This window comes from Amblyomma americanum, chromosome 4 (genome assembly GCF_052857255.1).
Source record: "Amblyomma americanum isolate KBUSLIRL-KWMA chromosome 4, ASM5285725v1, whole genome shotgun sequence".
Taxonomy (NCBI): domain Eukaryota; kingdom Metazoa; phylum Arthropoda; class Arachnida; order Ixodida; family Ixodidae; genus Amblyomma; species Amblyomma americanum.
Window position 1 is genome coordinate 1,698,593 of NC_135500.1, and position 23,927 is coordinate 1,722,519.

The 23,927-nt window shown below is 45.2% G+C and overlaps 1 pseudogene; it reads left to right on the forward strand.

The window, feature by feature from the left end:
- The first annotated feature begins 22,099 nt into the window (after positions 1–22,099).
- LOC144130699 (U2 spliceosomal RNA) lies at positions 22,100–22,258 on the forward strand (annotated as a pseudogene).
- The last annotated feature ends 1,669 nt before the right edge of the window (positions 22,259–23,927 follow it).

Consider the following 23,927-nt stretch of genomic DNA (forward strand, 5'->3'; position numbering starts at 1 on the left):
GCTCTACTCGAATCCCTTTCTTTAGGGTGGATGTTCCTGCCCCATTGGTTGTACTGGCAAAATACCATGATTATAAATAATAATTGGTTTTTTTGGGGGAAAGGAAATGGCGCAGTATCTGTCTCATATATCGTTGGACACCTGAACCGCGCCGTAAGGGAAGGGATAAAGGAGGGAGTGAAAGAAGAAAGGAAGAAAGAGGTGCCGTAGTAGAGGGCTCCGGAATAATTTCGACCGACATCGCACAGCATACGGGCGCCTTAGAGTTTTTCCTCCATAAAAACGCAGCCGCCGCGGTCGGGTTCGAACCCGGGAACTCCGGATCAGTAAAATACCATGCGAGTATGTTTTGGCAGGCTAGTTGGTGCCTAAGCATTCTGGGTTTTTTGCGCAAAAGACACGACACAAAAGAAACGAGGTAGACAAGACAAGCGCTTACTAACAACTCAGGTGTTTATTGATGGAACATTTGCTTAAATACAGCAGCTGCTCTTATCAAACAGGAAGAGGGAAAGAAGAGCCTTCGCATACATATATACCAGATCAGCACAGATCCCATCATCGCACGAGAGAAGGCATGTGTCGAGCTCTAATTCTGCGCAAGATAACTGATTTCTTTTTTTGAGAGCACAATTGAAGGATTGCTGACACACGAGTTACCCGATTTTCCTTTCTCATTAGCCTCAATTATCTCTCTTCCAAGTTGTGTCTTGCACCGGCGCAGTACTGACGTTTTTTCGAGCGCGGGAGTGCAGTTGCGGCAATTCCGAATATGGTCATTTTGCTACCTGACTTGTTCTTGACATCTATTGCGTGCTCCCGCAGCCTTTCATTAAGGCACCTGCCAGTTTGGCCAATGTACTGCTTACCACAGGCAAGTGGTATCGAGTACACAACGCTCTTCTTACAGGCCACGAATCGCTGCTGGTGCCGCTTCGAACAAGCGACGGCCGCATCCTCCGCATTCACTCTCTTGCAAATCCTGGAGAGTTTTTCAGGAGCGTTAAAAACCACTCTAACACCAGCCCTAGCACCGATCTTCTTAATATTATGCGAAATTCCGTGAATGTACGGAATAACCGCCAATTTCGTCCGGTCAATTTGATCGGGTATGCTGGCTGGTTTCTTCAGCAGGTTCTCGGCAGTTGATGCCAGCAAGGCCGGCTGGCAGCCTGCGCTCGAAAGGCGCTGCAACAGGATGTCAAAGCTGCGTCCTACCAAATGCAGGCAGGACTTGCTCAGAGCGTTGGAAAGGCACGATTTCACAATGCCTCGTTTTACGGCTTTGGAGTGTGTTTGGCCAATGTACTGCTTACCACTTGCCTGTGGTAAGCAGTACATTGGCCAAACTGGCAGGTGCCTTAATGAAAGGCTGAGGGAGCACGCAACAGATGTCAAGAACAAGTCAGGTAGCAAAATGATTGACCATATTCGGAATTGCCGCAAGTGCACTCCCGCGCTCGAAAAAAACGTCAGTACCGCGCCGGTGCAAGACACAACTTGGAAGAGAGATAATTGAGGCTAATGAGATAGGGAAATCGGGTAACTCGTGTGTCAGCAATCCTTCAATTGTGCTCTCAAAAAAAGAAATTAGTTATCTTGCGCAGAATTAGAGCTCGACACATGCCATCTCTCGTGCGATGATGGGATCTGTGCTGATCTCATATATATGTATGCAAAGGCTCTTCTTTCCCTTTTCCTGTTTGATAAGAGCAGCTGCTGTATGTAAGCAAATGTTCCATCAATAAACACCTGAGTTGTTAGTAAGCGCTTGTCCTGTCTACCTCGTTTCTTTTGTGTTGTGCCTTTTGCGCAAAAAACCTAGAATGCTAAAATACCATGATTGCAGAGCTGCTTCTCAGGCTTGACAGTGCCTGCGAAATGTACTGCGCCCCATTCTTGTTCTAATTGCTCCACTTTCATGGTGCGAGTCAGTGTCCAGTTTCCGACAATTTCTCATTTTTCGTTGCCTGCCGTAATACTGTGACTTTGAAAGACTCTTAGGAATTACACTCTGAACACAAATACACCTATATAGGAGTAAAAAGGGAGTGAACTGTCGTTTAGTGCACACCGATTTCTAAAGGACAGTTTTATTCCCTTTTAACTCGTTTTGTTTAGAGTGTACTTATAGCGCTTTAAACTAATCGCTCTGCTATGCCTGTCTAGGCACTGGATTTTGCTTCGGAGTCATTCCAATGAGTTCCTGAAGTGGAAATAAAATGTTTTTCCAGCACAATTTGATCAAAAAGCGCTCGGTGACATGAGGGCCGTGTTTAATGGCCGCTAGTCCATGACTGTTGTCGACCTGGTTGGCACTCTAGACGGACCGGACTTGCGTTTTTGGGCCTGAGCTGGCCGGCACAACCTCCCAAAGCTCGAGAGAAGAGATTTGTACTAGCCCGACCGGAGGCGGTTCTTCCTTGCAATCCCATAAGATGTTGTCGCAAGTGGCGCGTTCGCCACAGCGGAAACATTGGGGTTCGTATTGCGAGGGGTACATAAGTGACAGTTTAGAGAGGTTCTTGAGGGTGCTGGTGGTGGTGAAAAAAAATAGCTGCTGCTGAACAACTGCTGAACCAGGTTAGAGAGTGAAAGCTTTTGTGTATCGGGTAAGCTTGGCCTTGTAGCAGATGGAGGGGCCCTTCACTGAGGGACGAGAAGTCGTCGCGACTTATATACGCAACACGTGGCGTAAAGAGCGTGCGTAGATGAACGGTATGGTTAATTACACCCGGTTAATGCTAGCTGGTGTCGATTGGATGACTACAGATTCCATCAGCCGCCAAGACGGCACTTTCCTTTCCCTCGAGATGACAGTGGTGTAGTCCCAGTCAATCGTGTGAGCATCGTGCCCCGCTCAGTGATCACGGAACCCGTACGAGGTTCCGAAACGCCTTGAACTTCATGCCTTGGTCAGTAACCGCATTCCTTTTTGTTTAATCTTTCTTGGAACGTGGTCGTCAAGGCGCTTGTAAAAACAGTCGCCTGATCGGCTTCGATTTCGGCCGGAAATCCTATTCGCTCGAACACCGACAAAAGAGCGTCAACTATTTCTGTGAAGCTCAAATCGTTCAACGGAACTGCTTCGGGAAATTTTGTGGCAGTACTTAGCATAGTAAGCAGGTACTTATAGCCTGAGTTCGTTTTAGTCGAAGGGCCTACTGTGTCAATTTCAAGCCGGCGGAAAGGTTCCGAGGTGCATGGCACGATTTTCAATGGAGCCTTCCATGTCTCTCCCGGCTTGCCCACGCGCTGGCACGCATCGCATGATTTCACGTAGCGTTCTGCAGCTTTGAAAGATCCCAGCCAGTAATATTCTATTAATAGCCGCTCCTTTGTTTTATTGATTTCAAGATGTCCTGACCAGCCATTCCCGTGGCAGAGACTCAGAATGTCCGCTCTGTACCTTTCAGCTACGACCAACTGATCAAGTGTTTTGCTTTTTCTTTCCTGGTAGCGTCGGTACAGTAAGCCTCCTTTTTCATGCATCGTTATGTTGCGTATAGTGGTGCCCTCTTTGCCTGTAAGGTGCAGTCTATAATGAGTGGCATGCTGCTTTTGTTATTTTATTAGGGGCTCCCTGTTCACCTGCAGAAGGCGATCAAAACTACGCGAAGCTGGAGATAAAACTGATCCTTCAGTGTTCTCTGCCTCCTTTACTCAGTGGTCGAAGCCTCTGGTCGCTCTTCTGCTCGGTCTTCCGTCTGCCTTTCATACCTCGTTGGCTCGTCTCCCTCCTCAGTGGTTTCCAACGATATGTTGGCTTGTGCATCTCTGGCTACGTGATGTTCGGAATCTCACTTAATTCAGATTCGAGCTGGCGAGTTTTATACCTCGTAAAAGCTTCTACCACCCAGCTTCCGATTTTCTGGCCTCTCTCGCGTAGCAATTGATCTGAGCGACTCGAGAAGAGGTACGGCAATTGAAGTGGCACGGCCTTCGAAACTGCGGCCACAGTGTTAAGCTCTCCAAGCGGCCCGCAAATCCTCGGTCTAGCCATTGGTAGACATACACTGTGTTCTTCTACTGCCTTTTTTTTATCCACAAGACTTTCCCCGTGAAAACGTCCGCTGCAACGTAAGAGGAATGAACAACGTCCATCGTCACGGCGCTACCATGAAGCGCTATGCAAGCTTTCACGTGCAAGTAAGGCTTAAGGAGCTCTAGATTCTCGTCGTTATCATCGACGCACGAGAACACCAAACGCTGCTTTGTAAATTTGGCTGCAAAGTGCCCGACACCATTGCAGCTGTAGCAACGAAGTGGCCTACTAGCGTGAAACTCTTTTCGCGGCTTTGTCTGCTCCCTCCCTCTTTGACTGCTCTTCACTCTTTTCTGGCGCTACCTTCGTTGCCTCCGATTGCTCAGAGCTCCTAGCACTGCGCTTCTTTCTGATAGGCCCTTTACCTCGCATCGCGTTTCGAGCGTGTGACGCATCCTCTTCATTGCTCAACATTCTTCGCGAAACGTACTCCTCTGCTAGCTTAGCGGCCCTTTCAACTGTGCGGACCTTTTCCCTGTCTTGAACCCTCTCACCACTTGGGAATGCTTCGGTAAAATTGCTCAATGCAAAAGGACTCGATAATTTTGTCTCGGCTTTCGTAAACCCTGCACCTTCTAGCCACTCTCAGATTAGTCTTAAGGTCATACGCGAAATCCAGGTGGCCCTTGCTATTGTTTTTGATTTTGCTCCTGAAGCGCTGTCGGAAAGCTTCGGCAGAAAGCAGGTATCTTTTCAACAGGCTGTCTTTGATTTTCTCGTAGTCAGCTGCGTCTTTTGTGCTGTCTCGCTATGACTTCCGCTACTTGAAATGCTAATGAAAGAAGAAAGAAGTGCCGTAGTGGTGGGCTCTAGAATAATTTAGACCACCTGGGCATTTTTAACGGGCACTGACATCGCACCGCACACGGGCGCCTTTTTGCGTTTCGCCTCCATCGAAATGCTGCCGCCGCGGTCGGGTTCGAACCCGGGTACTCCGATCAGTAGCCGAGGGCTCTAACCACTGAGCCACCGCGGCGGGTCTACTCCTGCTTTATTTCCAATTTTCTTAACGTTAAGGGACAGTTGATGCACGTATGAAAAAACAGCGACGTTTTTGTTTTCTTTGTGCACTTTAGGTGACGGGTCATTTATTTATTTATGAATTTTTTATCGTATTCCCCACAGCACCTGTTTGGCATTACAGAGGGGAGAGAGAGACAGTTGCAACATAGCCATACGACATAGTGGCAGGAAAAAATATTCACAGAAAATACAATGCATCATAATTTGATACAAACAAGAACATGCATAAAAATATAGCGATGTGGCAAATGATTCATCAAAATTTGTTGAAATGACTTTCTGGGGCAACTTATTCTCTTCATGTATTGTTTTTGGAAAAAATTACGTCGTTATTAAATCAGCTCTGCATTTATATTTTCCGTATTTTGGAAGTCTCGTTCCTTCTTGTAGATATATAGTCTGGCGGAAATAAATAATGGTCGAGGTCAATACCTATTTTAGAAATATATATATAATTAAATAATTTCAACCTAAGTACGTGTCTGCGTTTCTGCACTGAAACCCATCGAAAACTACTTCTGCGCTGCTGTCACATTGAAGTTGCTGCTGTATTTAAAACAAAACAGACAGCTAGGTTTCGTACATTTTCTAATTTATCAACATCATTTTTAGTTTTAGGAGGCCACACAGTGCACACATGCTCTACTATAGACCTTACGCTAGTTCTGTATAGCAATTCTTTAGTTTTTAAAGCAAAACATTTAGAATTCCTGCGTAAGAAACTCAAAACTCGACCTGGCTGTGCAGTTATGTAATTAATGTGCCAGTAAGGGTCTGTGGATGCCTGCGGCTATATGGGAACCATCCGTTCTTTGTGGCTGGCCCGGCGCCTTGAAACGGCGGTTTCTCCTCACTAATCCCTGTCGGTAGGTCGGGAGAGGTTTTTTTTTTTTTTTGAAGGGCTGACACCGCCGGGTGAGATGGGTTGGGACACTCGCGCTTGACTGGGAGCATTTAAGCGCAACGTATATACGTACAGCGCGGACGCCGCGGTTGCGCCGAGGCCCGAAGACGGTAGATGTATAGCAGCAGCTCTCGGGGAACGTGCTGGCTTGACGAAACGCGGCTGGACGTCGGAGTGGGGGGAATGCGGCCGCACGCTCGAAGGCAACAACGACATCGTTGGTGCCACTTTCCAGATTTTGGGGGACGAATGTCAATAGTCGTCGCAAAGACGAGCAGTTAGGAGCAGGGCTCAATGCTCCCGTTTGTTACTCGCGGCGGTAGTGGCACGGTTGAGACCAATAATTGCCCTAATACGGAGGTCGCCAGGGTCACGAGTTTTCGGGAAGTCTGCGACACGTGAGAGTGTTTTTATGTATCTTCGTGTTTCTCTTTTTACTTTCTAAAGGAGAGAATTTGAATAATACTGTGGAAGTATGGGGCGTTGCATGTAAACTTAGTGAGATAATCATTTTTAGGGCCCATTCCCGCAATGCCATTTTCTTAAAGGAATTTTGATGTCCTTTTCATGATGTGTATTTTAGAGAGAGGGTTTGGAACGTTGCAGAAAGTGGAAGGCGTGCCATGCAGTTAGTAAACTAACCAGGCGTTAGTATGTTTTGATTGGCTAGTGCACAGTGTGGGCTAGGTTCTGAGGTCTTTAAAAGCGGGCCCCGGAGCCTGGAAAATTGTTCTGGGTTGCGGTCACATGTAATGCATCTTCGGCTATGCCGAGTAGGGGCCTCTCCTAGTGTTAAGCAGTTTCATCGTTTTTTTCTTGTTTAACCTTTTTGCCACCTAAATTGTGTCTTGGGCGTCAACTTGTATGTAATGCTAAGTTTTGTACATAAAACTTCAAGTGGTAGTTCTTCAATCCCTGCACCTTTATCCGTCGCAAGACCGGCTCTGACGGAGCACCCTGGGTGCGAAGAAGCCTTCAGTCCGTGAAATAAAGCGGCCGTTTCTGGCGGTGGGCACTCCTGGCGCAAGGCAGATAAAAATCGACGGCTCGGTCAAACCACTTTGCTGTGCCTTTGCCAACAGAGTTCACTAGTTAAATGCACAGCAAGATATTTGTATTCATTGAGGGACAACAAGCTCAATGAGTTAGTGCTGTAAAGAAAATTACAAGGTGACCTTTCTTTTAGTAAAACGTATAGGAACACTTTCCCGAAGATTAATAGTCGTGCCCCATTTGTCACATCATTTAGACATTCTGTCAAGGTCAAATTGTAGAGAATCATGCAGAGAGTCATGCAAGGGAGCTATGACAAGCAGGTAGACAGATTACTTTCGGCAGGGTTCCCAGGCACAGTCATCACAGCGGTTGCTGAAGCCTTCTTACAGAAGATGAAAGCCGTCAAGTTGCAGCCGCCATGTGTCAGCAGAGAAACGGCTGTCAAACCGGAGGTTGGGCCGTATGTGCACAAGGTAGCACACCACTTGAAAAAAGTGGCTAACAAACATGGCGTGCCGGTTGCCTTCTAGGCCCCACGCAAGATGACACAGCTCTGCGCGCGCATTGCGAGCAAAGACAAGAGTAGTTGCCGCGTCAGACATGCAAAGAAGTTCACGAATTGCTGCATCAGGGTGGTATACCAGATACCGCTGTCATGCGGGAAGATCTATGTGGGCCAAACAGGGCGGTGCATCAATGAAAGGGCAGGTGAGCACGCGCGCTCACTGAAAGACCTAAATGGTGCACCTCTTCCTCAGCACTGCGCTGAGTGTTTTGAGTGCCCTCGAGCGGCAGAACATTTGCCGCAGGCTGGATGCCAGTCCTGCAAAAAGTGTCAACCGCGGTTTTGATGAGATAAATATTTTAGGTAAAAGCAAAGATACCAGGTCAAGGGAACTACTGGAAGCATTTCATATAAGGAAGAGATGTGTATATTGTGCTAGCGATACGTCTGTGAATCGATACAAATCGGAGATTTCATATCTTGAACGGTTCTGTTGATAGAGTTGTGTGTGAAATGGTATCTGCACGTAATCTGGTTTATCCTTATATTTGCTGCGCTGCCAGTGAATAAAGTTAGATGAAGCTTAGCGCTAGTCCTGTGTGCCTCTTTCTTGTGTTCGTCTTGGTTGCGCTACAGTTCTTTTGTTACAAAATACACCTTCTAGCCCAACAAAAAGTTCTTCTAAACGATCTTTCAAAAGCTCAGGGCCCTTTTGTATGTGACTTCTTGTCATTTTCTTCTCAGGCTTCATCATCGGTGCATCAACGTGCCGGGCAAGATACATTTCCTTTTGCTTTCGAAACGACCTCATACCTGTGGAAGTGAGTGCACTTTTTGGTTACTTGCAGCTTCCAATAGGTCTTCTGAAGCGGTTGTGCAGATTATTGAACGATCACCTGTGGCGACAGATCAGAAGGTGCGAAGTTTATGTGCGCACAATATATTACAACATGGATCCGAGATGGCTACCAGAGACCAAGCTCCAAGAAATTCGCCGCCTAATTGGAAGAATGACGGAGTTTTGTGGGCCCACACACTCAACCAAGTGATGCGGCCTACTGTGACGAAGCGCAAGTCGCAGGCAAAGAGACCAGTGACTATTGTGGGGGAAGTTGAACTTCCTAGAGAAGTAAACCAAATTTGGAGCAAAGGACCGAAGTTTAGCCATGAGTCGCATTTTGAAGCACATGCGGTGGCCTTGAAGAGGCGGATAGCAGGAAAGTCTTCGGAAGAAAACAAGGCAAGGTACCTACTGTATGGAGTGGATGCGTTAATAAGATCTACGTGCAACTGTGGAAGAAGGGCTAACAAGCATACCATGAAGAAAGTTGTGTCCTACTTCAGGGAAAACAACCTCCGGCTTCTCCAAGCCGAAAAAGAGGGCGGATTTGTGGTGTTCACCGAGGAAGAGTTTGGTATCAGAGCCGGTGAAGCTATTGTCAAGAACTTTGTTCCTGTGAAAGCCAGCGCCGTGAGAGTGAAAGGCAAGGCAGCCATGATGTGCAAGGACTTGAAATTGGACAGACTAGCGAGTAGCCTCACGAACAGTAAAAAGAATGCGCTTACAGTGCTTTTACCGCGAAAACGCATGAACCGTCAGTGCCTTTTAGATCTGTGGTTAGAAAGACGGACACCTGGCAGCTTAATCTAAGCAGATACATGCAAAAGCACCCCAGTCATCTACCTGTATTTGATCCTTTTCATACTAAGAGTTCAATAGATGCTAATAGTTTTCTAGAAGGAAATGCCTCCTATGGTTATGTGTTTTCTGTCGATGTTGAAATTCATTTTGTTCTGTGCCCCACAGTGAGTTGTTTGTAGCTGTAAGAGTTGCTAAAGAAGAAAGTGGTGCTGTTCAATTTCAGAACTCCTCAGGGGTTTCAATAGATAATTTTATGAGGATACTTGAATTTTACCTCAGTTTGACGCTTGTGTCTTACGGCAACGAATTTTATCGCCAAAGACAAGGGATCTGCATTGGATCCTGCGTAGCGCATGTACTTACTAACATTTTTCTAACATCTCTTGACCGCGCCCTTGAACTATGTTTAACGGGGAAGGGAGTTCTGAAAGTTTTTAGGTATGTTGACGATTTCCTGGTAGTTTTAAAGTAGCAGAATGAGTTGACGTACACAGATGCTGTGAGCACTGTGTTAAATACCTTTAAAGATATGGCAGGGGGGCTGAGGTTCATGCATGAACTGCCTGTGCGTGGTTCTTTACAGTTCTTAGACATAAACATCACTGTGGGTGAATGTCATGCATGTTGGCATTATGCACCGCGAGCACAGAAGTAGCTATTACCGTATGCTTCGGCTCAGTCGAAAACAGTGAAACAGGCCATTGCCATGCTTTGCCTTGAATCGGCACTCATGAAATCGGGCTGTCATACTATGCAAGGGAGCTATGACAAGCAGGTAGACAGATTAATTTTGGCAGTGTTCTTAGGCACAGTCATCACAGCGGTTGCTGAAGCCCTCTTAAAGAAGTTGAAAACCACCAAGTTGCAGCAGTCATGTGTCAGCAGAGAAACGGCTGTCAAACCGGAGGTTGTGCCTTATGTGCACATGGTAGCACGCCACTTAAAAAAAGTGGCTAACAAACATGGCGTGCCGGTTGCTTTCTCGGCCCCACGCAAGATGGCACAGCTCTGCGCGCGCATTGCGAGAAAAGACAAGAGTGGTTGCCGCCTCAGACATGCAAAGAAGTTCACGAATTGCTGCATCGGGGTGGTATACCAAATACCGCTGTCATGCGGGAAGATCTATTTGGGCCATACAGGGCGGTGCATCAATGAAAGAGCAGTTGAGCACGCGCGCTCACTGAAAGACCTCAATGGTGCACATCTTCCTCAGCACTGCGCTGAGCGTTTTGAGTGCCGTCGAGCGGCAGAACATTTGCGCAGGCTAGATGCCAGTCCTTAAAAAAGTGTGAATCACGGTTTCATGAGATAAAGATTTTAGGTAAAAGCAAAGATACTAGGGCAAGGGAAATACTGGAGGCATTTCATTTAAGGAAGAGAGGTGTATATTGTGTTAGCGATACGTCTGTGAATTATACAAATCGGAGATGGCTCATCTGGAACGGTTCTGTTGATACTGGTGTGTGTGAACAGGTATATGCACGTGATCTGGTTTTTTACTTATATTTGCCGCGCTACCAGCGAATTAAATTAGATGAAGTTTAGCGCTACTCCTGTGCGCCTCTTGCGTTAGTCTTTGTTGCGCTACAGTTCTTTTGTTACAAAATGCATCATCTAGCCTAACATAAAGTTCTTCTTCCCACGGTTTGGGTGAGTATGGCATGTTCGTCCCAACAGGTGTTTGTCACTGCACAGCTGGAAATACGTTTTTGTTCTTGAGGCACTGCGGGACGCTGCGGGTGCCTCTCCTACGATAGCCTACGTCGTTAGGGCGGTCGGTGCGTCAAGCGACCATATTCATTCCCCGCATGCTCTCGGGGGCTCTATCTTGTACTGGGGAGCCGCTTCCGCTTGTGCAGGCGTCCTTCAAAGGTACGCAGCTGGAAAGGAGCGGCGGCCTTACAACACCTATCATTTTTGTTTCCATAGCTCGCTGCTTTGTCCTCAAGTTAAGCTGAATCCTTTTCGTTAGCCTCGACGTTTCTGCCTCGTAGTTGAGTACCAGTAAGATACAGCTTTTGTATACCTTCCTCTTGAGAGCTATTGGTAAACTTCTGTTCATGATCTGAGAGAACATGCATATGCGCTGCACCCCGTTCTTATACTTCTAGTACTTACATTTGATTGGTCGACTTGTGTCACGGCCGAGACTGTAGAACATGTGCTAGTGGTTTGTCTGTTATGTGCTTAGGGGTTTGAACTGCAGGCCACGCTTGGAGGACTTGCTGCTAGGCGCTTGGTCGTAGACTTGCATCAGATTTGGTTGCGCAGACTCTCTTCTCACCACATCGTCATCCATCATGACGCTCTTTCTTCTCTTCCCGCACCGTCCAGTTTGCCCAACATATATTTTAGCGCACGACAGCGGTATGGAGTACACAACACCTTCGTTTTATGACAAAATTGATTTTTGTTCTTTGTGAACATTTTTGAGACACCATTTTGGCTACTTTCACTTTTCTATAAATCCTACTCAGCTTATCAGGAGCCGAGAAGACTTGTTTAAAGTACAGTCGATTACTATCTTTTTCAGCTTGTGTGAGAGACGGTGAGTGCGAGGAACCACTGTTAGCTTTGGAGTTGTGTGATTGGTCGCAAACGAATCAATTTTTTTGTTTCTTTTTCCTGTGCTTAAAACCTAAAACAATTGATTAGGCTCTTGATACAAGAAGCTCTTTGAGTTGGCCAGCGTCCACAAGGAGTTGGGTTTGATAACTGAAGCTATTTTTTCGTGGATGCGCGATTTTCACGTGCGTCAGTGTACAATGACTTGACCAGGGCACGTTTCACTACTTTGGAATGAGATGAAGCAAAAGGAAGCATTAGATTACTGTGACATGGTTGGAAGCCGATCAGGTATGATTGATCTTAAATAGTCGTTTGAGGCCCAAAAGACCGACAGCTTTGTCCTGAAGACTTTCACTGCCTAATTTCAGCGGATGAAGGCAATTTTCAAAGATGCTATGGATCGTTGACAATAATGCTTCGAAGTTAGTAACATTGGTGCCTTTCTTAACTAGAAAATGATCTACGAAGCTAATGAACTACACAACCTTTGGCCCCTTCAACTGACTTTTGAATTTCCTGTCTTTTTGAGCCAATAGTAGATCGCTTGGCACAAGAGCAATGGAAATATTATGAATAGTCCTTGTTTCTGCAGGCAGACTTCATCTTCCCAGGTAGCAAAGGTGGACGCTAAATACGTTCGCAACAGTTATAAAAATTCCCCCACTGAAGCTCTGTGCTATTTTGAAAATCCACAACACAATGGCGGTGAATGTAATCTATGCACCAAAAGGGCTCACCATGCGGGATTGAAGAGTACAAATCTTTTACATCAAACGAGCAGGCTGTACTTCCTTTATTCTTGTTTGTTAGTAAAACCTGAATTACATCTTCGGATTTTTTCACCTGATACGGGTCATGAAATGTATCGAAGTTAAGGAATTCGAAGTTTTCTTTAAATGCCAACATCTTTGTGTGCTAGTGTTGTCCTTAGTACACATAGTGTGTTGTCCTTAGTACGCGGACATATTTCACGTCGATGCCTGGGTGGGCATGGCTTGCAAGGCACTCGGTGAACTCTGGACAGAACAACTGTCTTGTTGGTTCTTAGTGCCGCGAGGCAAAATTGCGCACCGTAGTGTGTAGCTGCAGTTACTTCCGCTGCTAATCTCAGAATGAAATGCAAGTGCGTCTTTTGTTCCGAGAACAGAGTAGTGAAGATAAAAATATATACTCTCAATTTTTTCGCGTAAAATCACTGATATAAAATACCTCTTAGCTATTTCTGAATGTATTATGATGCAATTATGCGCTCTTTTCCCCTCAGCAGTGAAACGTTTGGTGAAGAAGAGGACGGTGAACCTCATGCTTTGGCGAAGCTAGTATACTGAGATTATGAATATATTTGAAAAAGCGTCGCGCATCGTCCTGGGTAGAAAAAAGCCAGGAGAGCTGCGCAGACAGCCGAGAAGCTGCTGCAGAAGTGGGGATACACAAACTATACGTGCGCTGACATCTTCCTGGACTCCATGCTTCAACAGGATCAAGCAGTGATCGCCGGAAAAGGCTAGCGTGCGAAGAACTGACGGATTAGGAAGTTGTGAGGTGGTATATATTGACGCAGCAACGAAAGCAGATCCTTCAATACATTTTCTGTGAGAAAGAATTGTCTCTTAATACAATCACAAACATTAGTTGCTTTTACGTAAAAAGTCTAAAATTGTCGTCCCACCAACGCATTACGCAAATTTTACTGCGTCAAAAGAGGTTAATTTTGAAAAACCAAATTCCATATTTTTGTTCACAATTGTAATTAGATGCATCGTTAACACCGCACAACAAAATTTATCTCCTCAAAGCTACCCTATCACGTGCGTTTGCACGTGGGCTTTGTATTGCTTTGTACTTGTTTGGATTATAGAAGGAAAGCTGTTCATCTCGCATTAGTGAGCTCTCAAAGCTTTCTCATTGTACTACGTCAGCTATTAGAAAAAAAAAATAGGATGGCGCTTTAGCTTCGCCTTAACAGTAGATGCGATAGTGCCTTCTCGCCTTTTTTGCACTTTTTATTCTTATTTTTCTTATTTCTCAATAATTATGAAATCACATTCACATTATCGGTTATGATCATCGATTGCAATCCCAATTGTCGATCCCATTACCGATTATCACTCACCAATACAATTGCCGACTACCAATTACCAGCCACCAATCGTTATCTATGTTACACTGCTCGAAATAGTATGCCAATAGATTCTAATACACACATATACCATTTTCTTCAGCAGAATGAAGCACCATAACAGCGCATTTTCATTCCGCGCAATTTATTATGCCTAATTTGCATATTTATATATCTTTTTATTTTTTATATTACTACAGCATCAATGCGCATCCCAGGCAGATCACCTCAATCAGAAACATTACTAACAAACAGAGGAGTTCGAAGCACGCAGGCTCTCAGGCCCCCGCACGTTCTTTCGTGAACCCTGAGGGGGAGGCCGCCAGAGCAAATTTTTGTGAACCTCGTGCTAGAAGGTTGGTGGCCTGTTACTAAGTCATACACACCACAACGTGTTCGCCTTTAACACGCATGCACCAACACCCTTCGTGGCCTATGCGTTCCGTGCCCTGCAGCCATGGAGAACGCCTGGGCTCGAAACCCCGTGAGCAGTTCTTTCAATGATCTGCTTTTTTATTCTGATTTTTCTTTATTCTGGGTTATGTTCTGACTGAAACAGGACGACCGCCGACATTGGGTTGTCAGCAGAACGTTGGTTCATAATTTCATATTCATCGTCATCAGCCTGACGGCGCCCACTGCACGGCATAAGCCTCATCTCTCCAACTGAGCCTGCCCTCCCTTTGCCATCTGCGGCCACCGTGTGCCCGCAAAACTTCTTAACCTCATCTGCCCACCTAACTTTCTACCTCCCCCGCTACTTCTTTTGGAATCAACTACCTTAACCTTATGGACTGCGGGCTATCTTGCCTTCGATTTACATGTCCTGCCCAAGGCCGTTTCTTCCTCTTGATTTCGACTAGGATCTCATTAACCCGCGTTTGTTCCCTTACCCACCATAGTTCACTGCGTTGTCCTTAACTTAAGCTGAATCATTTCTGTTAGTGTCCAGGCTTTTGCCCCATAGGGGAGTACCGGCAAGATACAGCTGTTGCATACTTTTTCTTGTGCGATAGTGGCATCCATTCATGATCTGCCATTCATGATCTGAGAGAATCTGCCATATGCGCTCCACCCCATTCTTTTTCTTCTAGTTATTTCCCTCTCATGATCCGGATCAGCGGCCACCACATGCTCTACTAGACGTAATCCCTTACGACATCCAGCAGCTCGCTATCAATTGTGAACAGCTACATTACTTTGGTTTCCTGCATGTTTATTTTAAGACCCACTGTGGTGCTCTGCTTGTCTAACTCATTGATCTTGCTTTTCAGCTCTACTCCTTATTGAGTTAGCAAGTTAACGTGATCAGCAAGTCGCAAATTACTTAGGTATTCTCCATTAACTCCTACCTACAACTGTTCCCAATGCGGGCTTCGGAACGCTTGCTGTAAACAGGCGGTGAATAGTATTGGCGAGATCCTTTCTCTGCCTGACACCCTTCCTTTTTGGAATTTTATTGCTGGCTTTATACAGGACTATGGCAGGTATGCATTCGTTATAGATGTCTTGGAGTATTTTCATAAAAGGCACTTCTACACCCTGATTCCGTAATGCGTGCATGACTGCTGAAGTTGCGACCGAGTCAAATGCTTTCTCCTAATTAATGAAAGATTTGCTTAGGGGTTGGTCATATTCTGCGCATTTATCCATCAGCTTATTGATAGTGTGAATGGTGTCTTTTGTCTAATATCCTTTACAAAAGCCTGCCTGACTATTTGATTGACTGAAGTCTAAGGTTGCCCTGACTCTATTAGCGATTACCCTAGCAAATACTTTATCTACAACAGAAAATAAGCTGATCGGCCTGTAAATTTTCAAGACTTTGATGTCTCATTTCTCACGGGTTAAGATGATGTCCACGTTTGGAAGGGTTTGGTTATAAAAGGTAAAATATAGAGTTGAGGTCGGTCCGAACACACGTGGGCACCCTTTCTTTTTTCCTCGTAGCCAGCCTTTCTACCCCTCGCTGCCGTAGGTTTATTTATTTATTTATTTATTTACAGGATACTGCCGGCCTCAGTTTGAGGCCTTAGGCAGGAGTGGGCATATCAATAATACATCAAGAAAACGAACATAGAGAAAAACATCGCAAGAATTTAAGTGAGAAGAAGAGACGAAATCCAGCAATAATAATAGTAACGAAAAGTAAAGCGCGACAAAAACAACAAGGCGCGTACAGAGCAGCATGACACAACCACGCATGCTCAGTCACTTGAGCAAGAAACGAAATGTACAAACAATGAAAACAATCATGCATATGAAGCACTCAAGGCATTGCGCACAACGACACGATGGTAATTCTGTTTTGCTTCAATACTGTTAAGCATGCCGCAGAATGACTGGACCGTCGGGCATTCCACTGTACTCGAGGTGAGCGCATTCCACTCACGTACTGTCCGTGGAAAAAACGAGTTTTTAAACACGTTAGTCCTGCAAGAAAATTCTTTAATTTTTTTCGAATGATTAGATCGTGTTGGGCGCTTAGAAACTAAATTAATGTACACATCCTTATCTATTCCCAGCATATCATGATATAGTAGGTACATATATTTCAGTCTGTCCCTATACCGTCTCAATTTTAATGGCTCTAAGTTTGCGTTGTTTAGAAGAACCGTCGGAGATACTTGCCAGCTATAACAGTTGAATATAAATCTAACTGATTTTCTTTGAATGCTTTCTAACTGTGTTATGTTTTTCTGGGTATACGGGCCCCATACTACAGAGGCGTACTCAAGAATTGGTCTAATGTACGTTTTGTACGCTAAAAGACGGATTTCTTGTGTTGATTGTCGAAGCGACCTCCTCAAGTAACCAAGCTTGCGCATTGCTTTTTTTGAAATATAAGACATATGCTCGTTCCATCTGAGGTCAGATGTAATTACGACACCCAAGTATTTGTAGCTGCTGACCGTAGAGAGAATATTACCGCCAGTGCTGTAAGAAAATTTTAAAGGGTTTCGTTTTCGCGTGATTGACATAGCGACCGTTTTCTTTGCATTCATAGTCATTTGCTATGTGGCGCACCATGATTCTACGCTGGCCAATGATGAATTCAAACAAACCTGGTCACTGCAGTTATTGATTTCTTGATATAGTATGCAGTCATCTGCAAATAACCTTATTCTCACGTTCACTACTTGTATTATGTCATTGACGAAGATAAGAAAGAAAAGGGGCCCAAGGACGGATCCCTGTGGAATGCCCGACTGTACCGGTGCTGAGTCAGAGCGCACACCATCAATAAACACACTCTGTCGCCGTGATGACAAATATGCAGAAATCCATGCAAGCAGCAGATCATTTTTAAGTATTGGCTGTAGTTTTAAAAGTAGTTTAGAATGAGACACGCGGTCAAATGCCTTTTCGAAATCTATGAATATCATATGAATTTGACCCTGCTTGTCTAAAATTGCTGCGAATTCGTGAATGGTTTCGAGAAGCTGCGTTGTTGTAGATAATCCCTTTCGAAACCCATGCTGCCTGGAATCAATTATGTTGTTGTCATTCAGAAAGACCGAAATATGTTTGAATATAATATGTTCAAGTGTTTTGGCGCATGTGGGCAGCAATGAAATTGGTCTGTACGAAGTGATAAGCGACCGGTTTTCTGTTTTGGGTATTGGGGTAACCTTTGCGTACTTCCAGTCATTTGGAAGTGCTGCACACGATAAAGACTTATTAAACAGAATACACAAATACTTCGAGCACCACTTGGCGTATCTCATAAGAAATGCAGTAGGTATGCCGTCCATTCCAGGCGATTTCTTGATATTTAGATTTAACAAGAGGGATAAAATGCCTTCTTCAGTCACTGAGATATTATCGATGGGTGGGCACTCAATTGAAGGATTAAAGGTTGGCTTTCGACCGTCATCATTCGTAAACACCGAACAAAAGAACTGATTGAAAGTCTTTGCAATCAAACATTTATCTGTTACGGTTTCTCCGTCTATGCAGAAACTGGATAGGGGCTGTTTTTTCGAAGAAAAGTGTCGCCAAAACTTTGCAGGGGAGGAAAGCAGATAATTCTTCAAAGATACACTTTGGTAGTATTCCTTTGCATTTTTAATGGCCATTTTTAGTTGGAGGCGTATGTTAGAAAGTTTAATGGCGTTAATCTCTGTTGGACGCTGACGGTGTTGTTTTCTTATTCGTTTAGCTTTCCGCCCTATCCGTACTATTTTCTTCGTCATCCATGGACGTTTGCGCTGCTGTATACTTAGTTTCGTGGGAACAAAGTTCTTAACGCATTTCAGGACTAGGTTCTTAAAGAAAGACCATAGCTCGTTCACGCAGCATGTGCTTGATTCAGAAAGCGAGATAAAATCCGACAGCGACCTATCCATGGCGTCTAAAATATCGACGTCTTCAGCGCGCTAAAAGTTTGGAACGAAACTTTTTTTTCTTTCAATGTCAGTGGTACGGCGAAGTTGAACTGTTAAAGATATCATTTTGTGGTCAGATATTCCATCAAAAATATGTACTTCGGGATTACGGTTGAGCACTGCATTGCTTACAAGAAATAGGTCTAAAATTGAAGCTGTCTTGTTTTGAATTCTGGTGGGCACTTTTACCAACTGAGCCAAGTCATGAAATATTACGAGGTCAACAAAAGGTTCAGCTTTGCTTGTAAGGGGTTCGGGAAAATCGCTACTCCAGTTTATTGACGGCATATTGAAGTCGCCACCCAAGAGGACATTGCAAGAATAGCTTTGAATGGAACAAAGAAATTCGTTTAGCTCGGAAAAAAAGTTTTCTTGTGTAGGTGGACGATAAGAACCACCCACAATTAAATTGTGCTCATCGAACTGTACTTTAATGATGACGCACTCGATTGCAGGTATATCAGGTAACTTTGAGACAAGTAATGATTGTTGGTAAATAATTGCATCACCTCCGCCTCGCGAATTTCTATCTTTCCGGTGAATTCCGTAACCCGGTGGTGTTATTTCGTCGTCGGAGATATCAGAGTGAAGCCAAGTTTCTGTAACTATAAAAATATGCGGTTGGTGCGTCATAATAATACTTTCAATGTCATCTGATTTATTAATGATGCGGCGTGCGTTAACGTTGAGGCAACGGAGTGGCTTTTTGACATGGGTTTCGGTTCACTGGGGCGGTGACGGTGGGTTATGTGCGTCTACGGTTGTTCTGCTTGTGGGAATCCTTCCGTTACTTGCACTATCCCAAAGGAACAGTTCGCCGTTAATTCTAATTTTGTCGTACACTAGTTGCACTTTCCCTCCAGCTGCTCTAATTTCCGAAGTACTATCCCAGAGTTTCTTTCTTTTGAGCCTTGTATGTGGTGAAAAATCTTCCGAAACTGAGAATGCTTTATTCTTCAATTTGGAACAATTCTTTAGAATGGTCATTTTTTGGCGGTGGTCGAAGAGCTTAATTATTACCGGGCGTGGTCTAGTCCCTTGTTTGCGCCCAATCTTATGTATACGCTCTACCGAAGACACTTGCACTCCAAGGGTGTTCTCAAACACGCCCTCAATCACAGCTTCCTTCAAATCGTCTTGAGTTTCTTCATCTTTTTGTTTGACCCCGAAAACTAGAAGGTTGTTCCTCCGGGAACGGTCCTCTAGGTCAATAAATTTGTCTTGCAAGCTGCGGACAGTTTTTTCGAGACCAGAGACTTTTTTGCTAATTTCCTTAACAGCCGATGCTGACTCCTCAACCACCTTTAGCTTCATTTCAATTTCTTCTAACCTCTTTTCAATTTTCTTTTGCCCATTAAGTATTTCGGCTAGCATTTCCTCAGTAGTGGGCCCAGGATTCGGCTCTACATCTCCAGAAAGCATTAGTAACGAAAACACAAAATCACGAACAACCAAGCACAGTGTACATAGGATTGGTGGGCACGTCAGCTGGATGAAGCATCTATCGCTAGATTTAACAGTAGAAGACTTGTTACTGACCTGCATGTAAAAAAGCAACGGGTTGGACATGCTGTCAGGCGGCCAGCCAACGTGCCCACTGGAAGGCGTTGATGGTGGCTGGCTTCTTATATAGGCTCTTGATGATGTCGATGGGCCTGGACGCATTGACGTCCAGCGATCGTCATGGTGCGGCGGCTCGTACGCGCAGACTCCGTAGGTGGCTGGTATTGTGATGACCAAGCACGCTGAATCTTGCAATGCGCTGACCGATGTTGTGCCAAACAGGAAGAACTGCATGTAAAAAAGCAACGGGTTGGACATGCTGTCAGGCGGCCAGCCAACGTGCCCACAGGTTAGAATGGCAAAAAGCTGCAAAAGCCTATCAGTGATTAGTCCGAATATAGACCACGTGGTTGATGTTCGCCCCAAGTTTGCCTTTCCCTTAGGAAACCGCTCATGTGGAGAAAATTATCCATAGACCTCAATTACGGCGCCCCTCATAGCGTGAGTTTAAGATATGCAGCCTAAATAATTAATTTGAAACATGTATATGCTACTGGTAACAAGTGTAATGCATATTTTGTTGAGCCTATTCATGCATTTTTGTCCACTGGATGTTTATGTGCAGGCAGAGCAGTATGAAACATATTAGTTTGGCGCCGCCGCGAATGTGCGCTTCTTGTCTCGTTCGTTTTCCTTCAATTTTGTTTTGTTTCCGGAAACGCTGCAAGGCTAAATTGCAGTCGCTCAACACATCGTGCTCTCTGTGCCTTACTACGTCAATACACATCCTGCTTCGCGTCTTCTTCGAAAGTTTAACAGACGGCCATTACGAAACACCGCCTCATCACGTGCGGCGATGCCCGCCTCATACAACAGCCGTACTGTATTTCACCTCTCATAGGGCGCATTGATTTTGTGCTTTCACATTAATAACCACGTTGCAGTTCTCTAAAAAGGATACACTGCGTGTGTGGACAGGAATACCTTGCATGTCCCGAGTTCTTCACATTCCTTGCCTGGTCGTGTTGTGATGGCATAAGAAACAACATTTTAGTTCCGTGTATGTCGCTGTAGTAAATCAATGTTGTGTTACAGCGCCACCACCTGCCGCACATAATCACTAAAAACAAGAAGTTAACCTAAAAGGAGTCCTAATATGTTTGCTCTACTAACAGCGCACAAGGCTTTTCTTGGGTCTGAGAGTACTTGCGATTAAGAACCCAGTTTTTTGTTGTGAACGGCGCACAACAAACTCAGGCGGCGGAAGTCATATCCCGCGTCATACAAGGGTCTGTTTTGGGCACACTACTATTTTAGCTTCCCGTTAGCCAAACCGTAGCGGGGACCTTAACAGGCACAAGGCACAGGGTTGCGAAGTTTCGCATTAATTGTAAGAATAGTCAAGACTGCATTACATGTATCTAGGGCAATACAGGACGGACAGCGTTCTCGCCTGATTGATAATGTAAATGTTGTATGGTCCAGTATCCTTTACAAAAGCCTTACTGATCATTTGATTGATTGAAGTCTAAGGTTTGCCTCACTCTATTAGCGATTACCTTTGCAAATACTTTACGTACACCGCGCAATAATAAGCTTATCGGCCTGTAATTTTTCAAGCACTTGATGTCTTCTTTCGTACGGGCTAAGATGATCTCAGCGTTTCGAATCTTCTGGTACGCTAGAGGTCACAAGGCATTGCGTATACAGGGTGGCTAATTTTTCTCCCGAAATCTCCCCTCTTTCCTACAAAAGATCTCCTGTTACCTGATCCTCACGAGCTAATAATAATAATATTAATTGTTTTTTGGGGGGGAAAGGAAATGGCGCAGTATCTGTCTCATTTATCGTTGGACACCTGAACCGCGCCGTAAGGGAAGGGATAAAGGAGGGAGTGAAAGAAGAAAGGAAGAGAGAGGTGCCGTAGTGGAGGGCTCCGGAATAATTTGGACCACCTGGGGATCTTTAACGTGCACTGACATCACACAGCACACGGGCGCCTTGCCGTTTTTCCTCCATAAAAACGCAGCCGCCGCGGTCGGGTTCGAACCCGGGAACTCCGGATCAGTAGTCGAGCGCCCTAACCACTGAGCCACCGCGGAGGGTCAATCTCACGAGCTGCTGTCCCTCTTTTCATTGCTTCTAACGCTTTCTATTTCCTGCTTTTTTTTGCTGGCGGGGTGTCCCATTGCTGTGCGCTGCTTCATCTTTCATAAACGTTCTGATTACACTGGCTACTATACCGATTTGTGCCGAACTATGCGGATACTTTAACTATTTTATGCGTATAGCTGATGACATTGCCTTCTTTGTCCCTTAATCTGTTTTTTTCCGGTTAATCAATTTTTTTCGCATGCCTAGTTATCTCTTAAGTGCTTCTAGACTACCACCGTTCTTTAGTGCATGCTCGATTCTGTACATAGCGATTGTCCGGACCACGTAGAGTATCTGTTACGGGTCCAATTGGACTTATTTTTGGAAATGTGGCGGAGAGTTTGAAGGATGCTTCATTCCCGCCACTGGTTGGCCCGGTATTGCACTGCATCCGGGATCGGCCTTGTCTTTAGCGCGTCTTTACTATCCTGTCTTCCTATCCTATCTTTCAACTCTCCTACTATCTGCACGTGGTAGCGATTGTGGCTCGGCTTGAGCCAGTGTGCAGGCCTGTGCACTTTCCTTTTATTTCTTCCTGGCAACAACTTTTCTCTCTATTAAACTTCCTTATTGCGGCGACTTTGCGCTTATTTATTAACTTTTGAAGCTCTGCCAAATTCTTTTTTGCCTGTAGAGTTAGACGCTTTTATGCTTTGGCGTTTCTTAATCAGACCTTTGGTCCCCTGAGATAGCTTGCCGGTATCCTGTCGAGCCGTCCTACCACCAACTTTTACTGCGCACTCAGTAGCGATAGCTGCGAGATTATCGCTTATTGTTTCAATATTAAGATCGTCTTCCTCAGTTAAAGCAGAATATCTGTTTTGCAGCCATATACTGCATTCCTGTACATCCCTTTTGCCGCTTACTCGTCAATGGGCTTCCGCTTCACTGGTTTCTTCCTTTCTCTGCTTGAGTATAAGTTAAATAAAGGCCCTGCCATTTTTTGGTCACTGCTGCGCACCTTTCGGAGGACCTCCACATCCTGCACAATACCGGGGTGAGCGCACAGTAAGAAGTCTATTTTATTTTCAATCTCACCATTGGGGCTCTCCCACGTACATTTTGCGTTTTCTTGTTTGCTGCAGAAGGTATTAATTATCCGTAAATTATTTTTCTCGGGGAACACTAATAATAGCTGCCCCGGTTATTCCTAGAGCATATGCCTTAAGTCGCGTATTGCATAGTCACCAGCCTTCTTCTTCCCTACCTTGGCACTGAAGTAGCGCATCAGTACGTATATAATAATTGGTTTTGGGGGGGAAAGGAAATGGCGCAGTATCTGTCTCATATATCGTTGGACACCTGAACAGCGCCGTAAGGAAAGGGTAAAGGAGGGAGTGAAAGAAGGAAGAGAGAGGTGCCGTAGTGGAGGGCTCCGGAATAATTTCGACCACCTGGGGATCTTTAACGTGCACTGACATCGCACAGCACACGGGCGCCATAGCGTTTTTCCTCCATAAAAACGCAGCCGCCGCGGTCGGGCTCGAACCCGGGAACTCCGGCTCAGTAGTCGAGCGCCCTAACCACTGAGCCACCGCGGCGGGTGCGCATCAGTACAGTGTATTATGTTTTTGCTTTCGTCATTTATGATACCATTTCCTCATAGCACTTTTCTACGAACTGGTCGCCTCAGCTGGACGCAGGCGCGTAGGCCCGTGCCACCTTGAGTTTGTACTTCTTCTGAAGCTTAATTGCAATAGCTGCTGCCCTCTCGTTAATACTATACAATTCATCTATGTTGCCAACTATGTCTCGATTGATGAGGAATCCCACGCTTAGTTCGCGTCTGCCCGCAAATCGACGATAGCATAGTACGTACCCGCCCCTTAACACTGCATACGCTTCAGTTGAGCGCACTGTGCGTCCGGAAGTAGCCCCCTACCTGCACACAGTCTCGCATAACTTGAAGAAAGTAGCGAACAGGTTTGGGGTGTAGCTGGTTTTTTCAGCTCCGAAAAAGCTCGGCCAACTATGCCCTCGCATCTCCGGTAAGGAGGCAACAAAAACTGGCTGCGGGAAAAAGCATACTAAGCCCCATGTAGAGTGCCAGGCAGGAGTGGTCTATGAAATTCCGCTGTCA